Here is a 13750-nt window from a genome sequence, read left to right on the forward strand (position 1 = left end):
GCTCCCCACCCCAGGGCGTGGGGAGAAGCCTTGTTAGTGGGGCCTCCCCAGAGGCACAGCCACGTTCCCTGTGTTTTGGGACTCACAAACCCCAGGCCCCCGGGGGGCAGGACTCCTGGGCACTGGGCACTGGGCGTCCAGGCCCGGTCCGGGGGCTGGGTCTGAGCTTGGAGGGGCTGAGCCATGCCCACCAGGGGTCCAGGGGTTCCGGTCCCGGGAAGGGGCTCATCCCGGGCACGAGGCAGGGGTGGGGAAGGGCAGACTCAGCCTCCTCCGGCCCGATTGGGGTCGCGGGGCTCGGAGGCAGCGCCTCCTCCAGTGAGCCTCCGACGGTCACAGGGCGGGACACGCGCAGAGGACAGACGCTCTCGGGTTCGCTCCCCTGCATTTACTGAGCACCTACTGTGTGCCGTGCATGGACGGTGTATCCACTGTCCCTGGGAGCCGGGCGCGGGGCGAGGTGGGCGTCCCTGCACCCTGAGGCCGGCCCCCAACCTCGGACCCCCAGGACTGCGAGCTGCGCAGCGGCCCCAGGACGGAGTCCTGAGCCTCCGCGGAGGCGGGGGCGGGGCGGAGGCGGGGCCGGGGCGGGGCGAGGCCGCGCGGGACCGAGCTCCTGGCGGCCCTGCCCGGGAGCCGCCGTCGCCAGGACGCAGAGCCCGCGGGCGGGGAGCAGAGCCTCGGCGGGTAAGACGCGGACGGGCGGGGCGCGGTGCTCGGGGTCCGGCAGGCTGGGGGCGGTCCGCGCGGGGCCTGGGGGCGCCACTGCCCCAGGGAGCGCCGGGGTTCGGGGTGCGCAGGGTGCACCCCGGAGGCCTAGGCGTGGGGGGCGGTGAGGTCGAGTCTGTCCCGCGACCCTGTGCCTGTCGTCCTCCTGAGCCCCGCTCCCGGGGCTGGAAGGGCGCTGCGGGCCGGGTACACGACCCACCTGTCGGGCCTCCGAAGGCGCAGGCTGGGGACTGGCTCCTTGCCGGCCGCGCAGCCCCGGCGGACCTTCCCTCCGCCCGCCCCGCCAAGCGGGGGGGAGCCGCCCCGCGCTGGTTCTCCGTGAAGTGTGAGGCGCCGAGCGCCGTGGCTCTGGGGCGCCTGCCACGCCCGCCCTGGGGGACAGCGGCGCGTCAGAGGGGGTGGCAGAGGGGCTGGGAGAGCTGGGGGTTGGGGACAGCCTCCCACTCGCGGCTCCGGCCCCTCCCAGCAGCCCGGCTCCTTCCTGCTGCCCCGGGCCTGGGCTTCCTTCCCCCGGCGCTCGCAGTGCGTCCCTCCGGGGGTGTCAGAGGGCCGGGCGCCGCCGCCAGCCGGAGCCTGCCCCCGCCGCCGCGGCGAGGGACGCGGGGCCCCGCTCGGTGCCTGGGTCTGCCCGTCAGGCCCCGCGGTGCCCCTGCCTGCCGCTGGGCGGCCCGCTGTGCGACCTGGCCCAGCACCAACGGGGCTCCGGGAAGCTTGCCGGCCCTGGTGGTGGTGGTGGGACTATGGAACCTTCCCCGTGACCGTCCGAGGGCTGAGGGCGAGTCCTGGAGTGGGAGCAGGATTGCAGGTTCAAGTCCAGTCCTGCACCGGCTCCGTGTGACCCTGGGTCAGTCCCTGCTTCCTCCGGCCCAGGCTCTGCAAGACCAGAGCGGGGGCTGGGCTCCACCTCCTGAATCCCCCCTACACTGTATCCACTACCTGGGACACCCGTGCAGGGGGCCCCCGGAGCCAGGGCCTCACTCCAGGTGGGCCGGCGTGGGGCCCTGGGGCGGGAGGACTCTGCCCACCCCCCTCCCCGCTCCCTGGCTCCGAGCCGTGTCAGGGCACACCCTAGGCAGAGGGGCAGGCCAGCCCCCTGGAGAAAGGGGTGCCAACAGACGGCCTGGCCTTTGGGGGGAGTCCCTCAGGCCTGCAGAGCTGGGAGGAACCACCAGGGAGGCTGGCCTAGGAGGGAGAGGAGGGCGGGTGGGCGGGATCCAGAGCGCCGCTGGGCTCTTCCTGTTCACGGGGCCAGCGGGGAGGGGGCGCTGAGTCAGCGCTGGTCCACACGGGGGCACTTGCACGCACACGCTCAGGCCCCCGGAGGGGAAGCCTGGGGGGCACGGGGAAACCGAGGGCCCGGCCAAGGTCCCAGGGGCCCTGGTTTGAACCCACCTGCACCTTTTCCCAGCCGGTGGCCTTGGCCGGGGCTCTGCTCCCCTGGACAGCGGGCGGTGAGCCGCTTTCTGCCCCGGGGGTGTCAGCCCTCAGGGCTGCCCCGCTGGGCCACCTCTGCTTGGGGTGGGGGTGGGGCTGGGGCCAAGGGCGGGCTTGCGGGTGTGCCCCCACTTGGGTCTCTCGGCAAAGGCCTCAGGCCCCCGGAGCAGCTGGGTTTGGGGGGCCACCTGGGTCTTCCTGGCTGCCGTCCTGGAAGCTGTGCCGTGGGACACCACGGGCGGGTGACCGCTCCCCTCAGACTCGCTGGGCGCCTCGTGCGCCAGGACCCGGGCGGGGCCCGCGGCCCGGGAGTGGGCAGGCCCGCCGCAGGTCGGAGGGCGCAGGCCGCTCTGCCCTGAAGCAGCACTTTGGCAAAAGGCCTCAGCATCTGCACTCGGGGGGCTCGTGGGCCCCCCTGCGCTGGGCGCCGCCCCGGAGCCTCTTCCGGTCACCGTGGTCGCCTGTCTGGTCCCCCCTGCCTGACGGGATCTCAGGGAGGACAGGGCCGCCCCCGAGTGCCCACGTGGCCTGGCCCACGGAGGGGCAGGGGGAGTGTGGACTCTCCCGGAAGCTTCCGCAGACCGGCAGTGCCGGCGGCGGGCACAGGGACAGGCGGGGCTCGGCAGGCCGGGGCACGGCTGGCTGCGCCCCGTGCTCTCGGGCTTGGCTGCTGCTCCCTCCTGGCCCGTGTCTGATTCCTGCTCAGCGCTGGAGACGGACGCCCTCCGCACCTGGAGGGCCCCGCCGCAGGGTGGGCGGGGCTCCGTGTCAGGTCTCAGCGGCGTCTTGGGCCTCACAGTCTGGCTGGGAGCTCTCCAGGTTTCCACCCTGCCCCGCCCCGCCCTGCCCCGGGGTGGGGGTGCAGGTGGGGATGCTGCAGCTGCCAGGAGCTGCCAGGGGCCCTCGAAGTCCCGTCCCAGAGGAAAGCAGGTCCTTTCTCTGCCCCTTCCCCGAGACTTCGGTTGGGGCTCAGGCTGGTCTGCCCGGACTGGGGCCGCAGGGAGCCAGTCCCCGCGGTGCGCCGGCCAGGCCAGATCTGCAGGCCTCAGGAGGCCGGTGGGGGAGGACCCAGAAAGCACCCTGGGGCCCTGAGTGGTGGGGCGGGCACAGGCGGGAGCACAGCCCTGTGGGGACCAGGGGAGGGCGGTGCCCCCCCCCCCCAGAAGGCCCCTCTCGTCCCGTCCGAGGCCAGAAGGGGCTGGCGCTGCTGACCCTCCGGGCCCTGAGGGCCCACCTGCAGACCGGGCGCTGGGGCCTGGTGGGCAGGGTGTCCCGTGGACACGGGGTGGGTGCGACCACGGTGGGCAGAGGACAGAGCGGCTCTGCCTCCCGTCCCTCCCCGTGGGGGTGCCTGGTGGCCATCTGGTGCCCGGAGGTCTGGCGACACCGTGGGTGACCGGCAGGAGCTGGAGGCCGGAGAGGACCCCGGAGACCCTGCAGGCAGCGTCAGGCCACCAAGGCCTTGGGCCCACCACCCAGCTGTCCTCGGAGCCCAGGGTGCTGGGGCTCCACACGCCCCCTCACCCCCTGCTCGTCCCAGACCCCACGGCGGGGTTGGGGGGGGTGAGGAGCACCCCGCTCTGGGACCTCACACCCCCTTGGCGGCCTGGGACCCCAGTGCCAGCTCCTTGCCATGTGAGTGTGGGGGGGCCACCCCAGCCAGCACTCAGCTCGGGGGGCCCTGCTGTCCACCAGCTACCTTGTGGGGTGGGGGTGGGGCCCGTCTCCGAGTCCCCCCACCTGCCCTGGGGCCCAGGGCGGGGGCTCTCTGCGGCCGGCGTCCCCCTCTCTTGAGAGTGAGGCCCGGAGGGCCAGGAGCTGTGGTCCCTGAGGCCCAGCCCTCTGGGTGCAGGAAGTCGCTGGCGCAGGAAGAGGATTGAGAAAGAGGACCCCCGTGTCCCAGCGAGGATCCGGGAGGCCCGGGTTCCCGCCAGCCAGCACTAAGGGGGCAGCTGGCCGAGGGCCGGGGCCTTGGGGAGCAGGAGGGGACAGCCCCGCTCCGGGTCGGGGCGCAGGGCCCCACGTAGACACACCCACCCCTCGCAGACCTGCCCTGCCTCCAGTGGGCAGCACCCGGGGACGGTGCAGGGGGATCCGAGCAGGGCCCTGAGGAGGGACCTCCCGGACTGGGGTGGGGCGGGCGGTGAGCGTCGTGGGGGCTCAGAGGGGGAGGGGGGAGGAGCCGGAGGGTGCTGGCGGCCCGAGCCCCCCAGTGGCTGGGTCATTTTCAGAGCTTGTCCGGGGCCTGCGGACCCCACCCGCAGTGGCAGTGAGTGAGGAGGCTTGGGCGGGACCTGCGGGAGGGCGGTGTCCCGGGCGGACGGGTCAGCGGGTCAGGGCAGAGTCAGCGACCCCCAGTGAGGGCCCTTGGCCATGGGGCGCAGGGCCGCTGCGACAGGGCGCTGCCAGCAGGTGGGGGCGACTCTGCCCCCCAAGTCTTCCTTGCTGGCTCCTCTGGGCAGCAGGGCTGGGACCCGGGGGCCGTCTCCCTGGGGAAGGGGCAGGTCCCCACGGCACCCGCTGAGCTGCACCTCCGCCCCCACCCAGTGCAGGCTGCCCCACCCTGTGCTCGGCCCGCAGCTAGTGGGAGGCCCGAGGGGCTGGTGGTCCTGGCCCAGCTGGCCGCCAGCAGCCACCTTGCCTCTGGGCACCTGTTAGGCCAACGGCTACAGAGCATTTGCCCTGTCGGTGTGGGGGGGGCCTCCCCGTGCTGGCGGGGCGGGGCTGGGCAGGGCTTTGCCTGGGGGACCCAGTGACCTAAGGCCCCTGTGCTGGGTGGGGGGTGCTGGGCAAACGGGGGGCCTGGGCCTGGGGGCTCGCTCAGGTCCGAGACTGCGGTGGCCCGTGGCCCTGACTGGGGCCCACCGCCCTCTGAGGAGGGGCCCCGCCTGCAGCCCCCCGGGGAACAGTGGGGACGAGGCTCCTCTCTAGCTCTGAATGGGGCGCTGGGATCCCCCAAACCGCCTGGGGAGCCCCGAGGGCACCGCTCCCGGGCCTGGCCTCGCTGTGGGGTGTCAGTGGGTGCCTCGGGGGACCTGAGCCGGCTGGGGCTCGTCCGGTGGGGACAGCGGGAGGAGGTCAGGGAAGGCCGTGGAGGTGTCCAGCGTGGCTGGGCACCAGCCCAGAGAGGGCTTTGAACTTGAAACCCAGAGCACAGTCGCTCTTGAGGGCCACTTCTGCTGTGCTGGGGCAGCAGCTCAGAGCAAGGGGGCTGCGAGGGCTGGAGCACGGCAGTGGCTGCAGAATCCCACCGGACCCCTGGCCTTGGACCGGGGACCGAGTGCGGGGCAGATGGAGACCCTCCCCGCCCCCGGTCTCCTACCCGCCCCAGGCCCGTCTGCCAAGGGCCGGCACAGGCTGTGCCTGGAGGGGCAGGGGAGGCTGGGGGTGGGCCCCTTTCCCGCCAGCCCAGGCCCACGGCCAGACCCTCTCCTCGCTGGGCCTGCGGACAATGGGGCAGTGTGAGGGCGCCCGGGGACGGCGAGGGTGGCCAGGCAACCGGGGGGGAGGGGCCCGGGCTGAGGGGCGCAAAGGGAGCCCGAGCCGTGAGTCACCGTCCAGCCCCGGCCCGGGGTTCCCAGGCCCAGGGGAACAGGCTGCTCTCAGTTCCCCAACCTCGGGGCCGGCCGGCCCTTCCCTCTTCGCCCTCTGGCTGCCTCTTCCTGGGTCCCCTCTCCAGCTCCCGCCCTCGGGCCCCGCCTCTGTGGGCCCCACACCCCGGCCTGGCAGAGGGGCTGGCCGTCACCTGGGTGCGCTTTCCAGGCCCGTGGGTGACCCCGGGAGCCGCCAGTGAGAGGACATGGCCCAGCCCAGACGCGCCGCCGCCTGAGGCCGGCCTGACGCCTGCTAAGGAATGAGAAGCGGCCCAGACCCTGGCTGGGGGCTCGGGGGGTTGGAGCACCGTCCTGTGCACCACAGGGTCGCAGGTTCCATCCAGGTCGGGGCACATGCCGGGGTCGCAGGTTCGACCCCCAGTCGGGGCGCGGATGGGAGGCAACAGTATGATGTTTTCCTCTCTCTTTGTCTTTCTCTTCCTCTCTCTCTGTAATCAATAAATACATTCTCGGGTGGGGACTGAAACACAAAAGTGGCCCAAAGCAAAGACCGGGGTGCAATCAGATTAAAAACTCAGGTAGTAGAAGTTAATCAACAGCGGCAAAGGAGAAAAGTGTGTGAAAACACCTCAGAATGTCAGCATGCCCCCGGGTGTGGGTGCCCTCCGCCCCAGCTGGGCGGGGTGGCGGGAAGTGCCCGGGGGCCTCGAGGTCCGAGGGAGGACACGGCAGCGGGGGAGACGGCAGCCTGAGGAGTGGGACAGATGGCGGAGCAGCCAAGGCCACCGGCTGCTGCCAGGGACCAGGCCGGTGTCCCCGGTGGCCTTCCCCAGGGTGCCCTGGCCTGGCACTGCCGACGGCAGGTGTCCGCGTGTCCGCTGGCCGTGCGCCTGCCCGGCCGGCCCCTGCCCACACCCCGGGCTTCCCCGAGGAGCCGTGGGGCCGGGTCTCTCCGGCTTCCTTCGCCACGGTCCCTGTGCTCCCCCCACCCCAGCCCAGCAGGGGCTCCTGTCCCCTGTCACTGCACCCTGGTGCCGCGACCTGGGCTGAGCAGGGGCCCCTCACCCCCAGAGGCCCTGGTGCACAGCCCTGGGCCTAGTGGCCACAGGGAGTCCCCGTGAGCTGCTCCTCTTGCCCTCGGGGTGCTGTCACTGACAAGCCCGTGTGGGAGGGCGAGGAAGTGACGCTTGGGGGGTGAAGTGACTTTGACGGGGTCCCCAGTGCAAAGAGGAGGGGCCGGGACCGGAGCCCAGTCCTGGACGGTGCCGTGCGGGGTGCTCAGCCGTCTGGGCAGGGCTGAGACCCCGGGCACACTCGGGGTCCGGGCCCTGACACCCGCCCGTCTTCGGGCGTGTGCCTCCCCTCGCCCCGGCCCCAGGCCCTTTGCATGAGCACTTCCCGCTGAGCTGCCTCCTGTGGGAGACCCTCCTGGAGCGCCGGAGCGCCGGCTGATGTGTCACCCTGTCTGGGCGGAACGGCGGTCACGAGGGTGTGAGTCAGAGGTGGCTGTCTCTCCCGCAGCTCCGGGGGCCGGCTCAGGTCCCGGGGCAAAGGGTACGGGGTTTGCGGGCCGGGGGCAGGGTCCCGACTGCCTCCCCCTGCCCCCACCCAGGAGAGCCCTGGGCGGCAGCACCCCGTTCTCGGGCCCCTGTGCCCTGAGCTGTTGGGCCGAGGCTCTGCCCGGACCCTCTTTCTGTCAGGGACCCTGTTCCCCGAATAGCCACACCGTCCGCCCTTTCGCTCCATTCGAGTCTGCCCACACGGCCTCTGCCATCCCTGGGGCTCCTGGGACGGCCCCAGTTACTGATGGGGACACTGAGGCCTGGGTTGTCAGGGAAACCCGAGGGAGCCGGCAGCCGTGAGCGGGGCTCAGGGAGCGCGTGCGGCCGGCGGCCCCCAGACTCCTCTGGAGACTTGGCCAAAACGGGCAAACCCTGGACCCAGGAGTGTGGCCAGCACGCAGCGTGGCCCGCCCCTGGGTCCCCGGCCTCCACCGGGGCCCGTGCCCTCCGGCGGCCCTCTGGGCTGGGGGGTCTCCCGCCCAGCTGGGAGCCAGTGTCCTTCCAGAGAGCCCGCCCCTCCCTCTGGCCCTCGGAGCCGGGCCTGGCAGGAAATGGGTGAGGTGGCGGCCCGGGCCCTGGGTCACATGGGCAGTGCCGGCTGGTTTGGCCACGGCTGCAGCCCCCACTTCCTCATCGGGACAGTGAGGTTCGCCCTCGGGGGCCTGGGGACTGAGTGGGCCGCAGCGCTCCCTCCGTGGCACTGGGTGGGCCTTGGAGGAGGTTGCTTCCCGCCCCCGCCCGGCCGCCGGCCCGACCCTCCCGTCTCCGGAGGGCTTGTGGGCAGGAAAGCACCCCAGGCCTCACGACCCCCCGCCTTGGCGTCCACAGGTGGGCACTCTGTCACCGGGAGGGCCGGGCTGGCGGCCGTCTCCGCTCCTGAGGGGCCCGTCCCGTCCCGGCTACAGCCTGGGGTCGGGGGGCACCTGGAACCCAGCACCAGCCCGGTAGGGCAGGCGGCCCGAGAGCGTGTGCCGAGGGGCCAGAGCGGCAGGTGCGCTGGAGTGGTGAGCTGGAGGGGGCAGGCGGGGCGGCAGGGTTTGGGGAAGTCCTGCTCTCCGGCCTCCTGGCTCGGCCAGGGCCAGCTTGACCCTGACCTTAGACAGAACAGCCTGTCCCCTTCAGGGCGTCTGGGCAAAGACGCTTGGTGGGCTTCTGCCCAGCTGCGTCCCCTTGACCCCTGGAGGGTCGGCGGCAGTGTGGGGCCACCGGGCCTGCCAGGGGTGCGGCCCCCGCTGCTCAGGGCAGGGTGCTCTGCTGGGAAGGCCGCTGGCCCCACTTTGTGAACTAGGGTGCTCAGAGGGGGTGCGGCGGACGGGGCTGGGCATCTGTCCCGGAGCCAGCCTGCCGCCAGGGATGCAGGGGGCTGGTGCTTGGGGTGCGGTAAATGACCGAATTCAGCGAGCGAACCCCGTGAACCGGACCCCAGGGAGAGCAGGGGACGTCCAGCTGGTTGTGGGGACCCCGTCCACTCTCCCTGCAGGCGGTGGACACGGGGCGGGGCTGATGTTGAGGGGGGGCAGCTAGTCAGCAGACGGAGCAGAAATGCCTGGGGGGTTGTGTGGGGGGGTGGCCCAGGATCGGGGGAGGGACCCCGCAGGTGGGCGGCCCCTCGGGAGAAGGGCGGGCCTGCTGTGCGCCAGCCCCGAGGCCGGGAGAGGTCAGGGCGAGGGCCCGGGAAGCCGACACCCTGCTCTCCGGGCTGAGCGAGCCGCCGTGGCAAAGGCACGGAGCCCGTCACCTGCAGGCAGGGTCCCCACAGGCGGTGACGTGGCACAGGAAGGGGGCTGTGCCCAGAGAGGGGCCGGGAGTGCGCCAGGGTCCAGACGGCTCCTGAGGGGGCTCTCCCTCCCCAGCGGGACTGCAGATGGCGCTGCTGCCAGCGGAAGCCTGGCGCCGGGGGCGCCTGGAGTAGGTGTGCCCGCCCACTCTGCCCGGGGTCTCTAGGACAGCCCCCACCGGAGCTGTCAGGTGAGGACACAGAGGCGCCAGGTGGGCTGAGCTGCAACCACGGCCCCGTTCTGCCTGCCAGGGCCACGGGGGTGGGGCTGAGTCTCCCGGCGGCAGGCAGGGCTGAGCACCGCGCTCGGGGGTGGCACCCCGTTCCCTGTGCGGGGCCGGGGCTGCGGTGTGGGGCAGGGTGGGGCTGGCGGGAGGGGTGGGCCGCTGCATCCTTGGGCGAGGGGCCCGGAACTCGGGGGTGGACGGGCCCACGCATCTGCACTCTGGAGAGTTTTTCTCAAGCTGTGAAAAGGTGGAAACTTGTCAACTATTGATGAACTGAAGTGTGAATCCTGCAACGCCTCTGCCGTTTGTGGTTTGAGCGGTGGGGGGGGGCTCAGGAAAACAGCGCCGCTGGCCCCTGCGCTCCCTGAGCCCGCCCACCCTCCCCTCGGGCCGCTGGCACAGACCTTGTGCCCGAGGACAGGGGCCCTCGGCCTGGAGCCCCCCCCAGCCATCTCCCCCCACGGGGGGGGCAGCTCTCTCCTGAGGAGCCCGCCCTCCCCGCCCAGGGCTCTGTGGGCCCCCTGCTCTGCTCTGGATGCTCTGCCGTCAGCCCGTGGGGGCTGTCGCCCGGCTCGGGAATGTTTGTGGGAGTCAGACACCCCAGGCCTGGGAGAGAGAGGCCCCGGGGTGGGGTGCTGCGGGGCCAGTGGGGCACCTGGGGCTGGGTGGGCGTTGTGTGTCCCCTATGGGCTCCGCTTGGGCGCCCAGGGTCCCGGAGGAGAACCCCACCCTCCACAGTGTGACCACATCGTCCTCAGAAGCCCCGGCCCCCCGTTCGGCGGCCGTGCACGCCTGCCTCTCCCTACACGCCCCTACACGTCCCTGAATTAGGCCGGGGGCGCAGGAGTGGCCCGACCGCCTGCACCTCCACCGGGGGCAGCCCAGAGGAGCCCCTGGGTGTTTCCCAGAGCCCAGCACACCGCCGCCGTCTGCTGGGGCCAAGGAGGAGGCCCCGGGCGTGGGTGGGCCCTGGCCTGGGCGCAGCCACGGGGCAGGGCAGTTCCTGTTGACGGTCGGGTGGGCCTCGGGGCACCGGCCCCGGTGTGTGTGTGCCAGCTGCAGCCGCGTCCGGGGTTTGGCCGTGTATGTGGCCCCGCTTGTCCACCCACTGGCCCGTCTCTGGGCTCTGCTGTGGGCTGGGCACCACCCTGCCCGTGGGGACACAGGTGATGACACTCGGGTGAGCAGGGCTGAGCCGTTGACTTGGAGTTTTCAGGGGGCCGAGGTGAAGTTCTAGATGGTTCTGTCTCAAAGGATGAGGTTGCTTTTGTTGGAGAGGATTCAGCCTCCAGGTGGAGGGGGCTGCACATCGTAGAAACCGGCCACCGTGGTCCTGCGAGACTGGACGCTTGGCCAGGGCATGCGCCCAGCCCCTCCCTGCTCCCTGCTCCCTGCTTCCTCAGGAAATGGCTTGACTGGGCCCAGGAAGGGCTGGTGGGCGTGAACCAGAGGCCACGAGGTGAGGGGTGGGCCTGCGGGGAGGGGCGGCGTCTGGGTGGTGTGAGCTGGGCCTGGGGGGGAGCTGCGGGCACCGAGGAGGCCAGGCCCCGTGGGCCGGGACTGCAGACCCGCCAGGAGTGGGAGCCTGCGGCTCGTCCAGGAGAAGGAGTTCAGCGAGTCCCGGTGTGTGACGGTCTCCCGGGGAAGTGCCACACGCTGGGGGCTCCAACAGCAGAGACTGCCTCTCAGGTCCGGAGGCCGGAAGTCCAAAGCCAAGGGTCAGCAGGGCCACACTCCCTCCAGGGGCCGGTTCTTCCTTCCCGGCCTCTTTTGGCCCCCAGTGCTGCCGGCTGCATCACTTGGTCCCGGCCTCCCGTTGCCTCCCCCTCCGCATGTCTTCTTTACCTGTGTTTGTTTACCTGTAGTAAGAGCGTGGGGGAGACAGAGAGAGAGAAACACCAGTGTGTGGTTGTCTGTCACACGCCCCCTGCTGGAGACCTTGCCTGCAACCCAGGCCTGTGTCCTGACTGGAAATCGAACCAGTGACCCTCTGGTTCAAAGGCCTGTGCTCCATCCACCGAGCCACACCAGCCAGGGCCTCACTCTCTCTTCTTATAAGGACAGTTGTCCCTGGAGTTAGCACCACCTGGCTGATCCGGGCTGAGAGCCCTGACTCAATGACACTTGCAGATTCGGTGCCGCTGTGACCGGGACCAGTGGCGAGCGGGGCATCTGCCTGGCTCCTGAGCAGGCTGGGCCCCGGGAGCCCCGAGCGAGGGTCTCCCTCCCTGTTTTCTTTTCTTTTCTTTTTTTTTTTTTAAAGATTTTATTTATTTATTTTTTTAGAGAGGGAAGGGAGGGAGATAGAGAGAGAGAAACATCAGTGTGCGGTTGCTGGGGGTCATGGCCTGCAACCCAGGCATGTACCCTGACTGGGAATCGAACCTGGGACACTTTGGTTCCCAGCCCGAGCTCAATCCACTGAGCTACGCCAGCCTGGGCTCCCTCCCTCTTTTCTTCAGGGCCCTGCTGGCTGGCTCCCTCCCACCTTGGCAGGTGCCCTGCCTCTGGCACCGTGGCACTGGGAAGCCCCCACCCTGGGGACAGGGGAGGGCAGAGTGGAAGGGCAGAGCTGCCCAGTGTGGGGACCCCAGCGGCGCTCCTGCCCCACGCATCTCACTGCTCGGGTGCTGCTGGGGGGCGATCGCCACGGTTATTTCCAGTGTGAAAGGTTGTGGAGCTGCCAGTATTGGCGGGTTGGGGGGCGGGGCTGTCCCTGAGTTTTTGGGGCGTGCGTGGCAGCGGGGCCCCCCGAAGGGGTGCACGCCGTCTGCGGAGAGGGCAGGGCGGTACAGACACAGGCCCAGGGGGGCGGCCGGGGAGCCCCCCCAGCGGCGCGGGACTCCTGACCTCGGCCCCCCCCCCCCCCCCCCGAGGGAAGCCGGGTGTGGGGAGGGGCCGCCCTAGCGCTGGCCCCCGTGGGGACCGCTGTTCCTCTGCTCGGGCTGCGACTGCCCTACAGCGTCCCCGCAGGTCCGGGTCAGGGCCGGTGGGCGTGGCCCTCTGCGTGGGTAAGCTTGGGGACCCTCAGGGGCACGGGGCACGGGAAGCTCTGCTGTGGCAAAACCTCGGGCCTCCTCCTCTGTCCAGGGCGGGCTGTGGCCCCAGCAGGGCCGCCGGCAGGTTCTCCTCCCCACACCTGCGCCCCAGCCCCCTCCCGGGGCCCCACTGCTTTGTCACCAGTGGACTTCTCCCCGTCCTGGGACGCTGCTTACCCTGAGCCCTGCCCTGCCTGCGAGCTGCCCCACCGCCTGGCCACGGCAAACTCCTGCTCCGTCCAGCCTGGGTGCTCCCCGATCCGGGGCCGCTGGGCCTGGCACCTCCTCTGGGCCCCACGACCCCTTGAAGCCCCACCCAGCCCCAGAGCTGCCCTCTGGCTGACCCCTCCGGCCCTCAGCCCAGCGGCTCCTCACCTGCTATTTTATCTCAGCACCCAGCACCCATTTCACAGATGAAGAAACTGAGGCTCAGAGAGGCTAAGTCAGGAGCTTGCGGCCACACAGTTGGCAAAGGGTGGCCGTGGGCTGGGTGCCCAGCTGCGCCGCACCCCAGTGGGCTGGAAAGGGGAAGGAAAACGGGGAGAGGCCCCACTTAACCCTCCCCTGGCCACCACCTGTCTGCCTCATCCTGGCCAACTCCCCGCTGAAGGGACGGCCTGTCCTTGGCCACTGGAGGACACGCAGGCTGGCTCCGGCTGGGGGAGGCCAGGGCCGTGGTGCCCGCCCTGAGGGTGACTGTGGCCCCGAGCTGGCCCCCGGGGGGCTCAGGCCCTGGCAGGGGCCTGGGGCTGCGCGCACAGTGGCAGACGGTGGCAGGGGCTGTGCCCTGGGAAACCCGGTGGGCACGGTGAGGCCTTCGCAACTCCGGGACACCCCGTGGCCCACCACCCTCAGCTCCTCCAGCAGAGTGGCCCCAGGGTGCCCTTCCTCTGGCTGGTCCTGTCCTCCCTGGGACGGGTGTGACCTTGAGACCCAGCCAGGTTCAGGGGAGGAGGGGCTGGGGGCGTGGGGCCTCAGCGCTGAAAGGCCTGAACTTGACCCCTTGCTCCCCAGCCCCCTGGCCGTGGCGGGGCAGAGCCCCGGGCGGGACCAGGGGCCGTGGGCATGCCCGTCACTCGGGCCACCCCGTGTGCTCTCCAGCAGGCGCAGCGTTCGCAGTGCCGGCGGGGCAGCCTCCCCTGGAGGGTGCTGGGCCCGCTGCCACCCACCCGGAGGCTGCGTCCAGTCTCTGGCCCGGAACCAGTGTCCAGGTCCTGCGGTGTCGGAGGGCAGAGAGGGGTCACCTTGCCACCCAGAGGGCCCAGGGGCTGGGGCACAGCCCCCGTGTGGGGTGTCAGCGCGGGCTTCTTCGCGGGCCCGGGTGTCCCCGGGGCCAAGGAGGCCGAGCCCGAGGCCCTGGCCTGTGTGGGGCTTTGGTGGTTTGCTGGGGAGAGGCCCGGGCTGCAGAGGTGGCTGTTTGGGGACCCGC

The 13750-nt window shown here is 71.5% G+C and overlaps 1 protein-coding gene across 1 annotated transcript in view; it reads left to right on the forward strand.

Moving 5' to 3' along the window:
- The first annotated feature begins 598 nt into the window (after positions 1-598).
- The window catches only part of SH3BP2 (SH3 domain binding protein 2), a 29621-nt gene continuing 16469 nt past the window's right edge, over positions 599-13750 (forward strand). The window contains exon 1 of the mRNA XM_036018161.1: positions 599-687. The gene's annotated coding sequence lies outside the window, so the exon portion shown is untranslated. The remainder of the gene's footprint in view (positions 688-13750) is intronic.

Source organism: Phyllostomus discolor, chromosome 1 (assembly GCF_004126475.2).
Source record: "Phyllostomus discolor isolate MPI-MPIP mPhyDis1 chromosome 1, mPhyDis1.pri.v3, whole genome shotgun sequence".
Taxonomy (NCBI): domain Eukaryota; kingdom Metazoa; phylum Chordata; class Mammalia; order Chiroptera; family Phyllostomidae; genus Phyllostomus; species Phyllostomus discolor.